Source organism: Bison bison, unplaced genomic scaffold (assembly GCF_000754665.1).
Source record: "Bison bison bison isolate TAMUID 2011002044 unplaced genomic scaffold, Bison_UMD1.0 scf7180017864503, whole genome shotgun sequence".
NCBI classification, from domain to species: Eukaryota; Metazoa; Chordata; class Mammalia; order Artiodactyla; family Bovidae; genus Bison; species Bison bison.
Window position 1 is genome coordinate 5,685,382 of NW_011495061.1, and position 1,367 is coordinate 5,686,748.

Sequence of the window (1,367 nt, forward strand, 5' to 3'; positions counted from 1 at the left end):
TAAGTCAACTCTTCGCATGAGGTGGCCAAAGTATTGGAATTTCAGCTTTAGCATCAGTCCTTCCAATGTACACCCAGGACTGATTTCCTTTGGGATGGACTGGTTGGATCTCCTTGCAGTCCAAGGGACTCTCAAGAGTCGTCTCCAACACCACAGTTCAAAAGCATCAATTCTTCAGCGCTCAGCTTTCTTCACAGTCCAACTCTCACATCCATACATGACCACTGGAAAAACCATAGCCTTGACTAGACGGACCTTTGTTGGCAAAGTAATGTCTCTGCTTTTGAATATGCTATCTAGGTTGGACATAACTTTCCTTCCAAGGAGTAAGCATCTTTTAATTTCATGGCTGCAATCACCATTGCAGTGATTTTGGAGCCCCCAAAAATAAAGTCTGTCACTGTTTCCACTGTTTCCCCATCTATTTCCCATGAAGTGATGGGACCAGATGCCATGATCTTCGTTTTCTGAATGTTGAGTTTTAAGCCAACTTTTTCAGTCTCCTCTTTCACTTTCATCAAGAGGCTTTTTAGTTCCTGTTCACTTTCTGCCATAAGGTTGGTGTCATCTGCATATCTGAGGTTATTGATATTTCTCCTGGCAATCTTGATTCCAGCTTGTGCTTCTTCCAGCCCAGCGTTTCTCATGATGTACTCTCCATAGAAGTTAAATAAGCAGGGTGACAATATACAGCCTTGACGTACTCCTTTTCCTATTTGGAACCAGTCTGTTGTTCCATGTCCAGTTCTAACTGTTGCTTCCTGACCTGCATATAGGTTTCTCAAGAGGCAGGTCAGGTGGTCTGGTATTCCCATCTCTTTCAGAATTTTCCACAGTTTATTGTGATCCACACAAAGGCTTTGGCATAGTCAATAAAGCAGAAATAGATGTTTTTCTGGAACTCACTTGCTTTTTCGATGATCCAGTGGATGTTGGCAATTTGATCTCTGGTTCCTCTGCCTTTTCAAAAACCAGCTTGAACATCTGTAAGTTCGTGGTTCACGTGTTGCTGAAGCCTGGCTTGGAGAATTTTGAGCATTACTTTACTAGCATGTGAGATGAGTGCAATTGTGTGGTAGTTTGAGCATTCTTTGGCATTGCCTTTCTTTGGGATTGCAATGAAAACTGACCTTTTCCAGTCCTGTGGCCACTGCTGAGTTTTCCAAATCTGCTGGCATATTGAGTGCAACACTTTCACGGCATCATCTTTCAGGATTTGAAATAGCTCAGCTGGAATTCCATCACCTCCACTAGCTTCGTTCATAGTGATGCTTTCTAAGACCCACTTGACTTCACATTCCAGGATGTCTGGCTCTAGGTGAATGATCACACCATCATGATTATCTTGGTTGTGAAGGTCTTTTTTG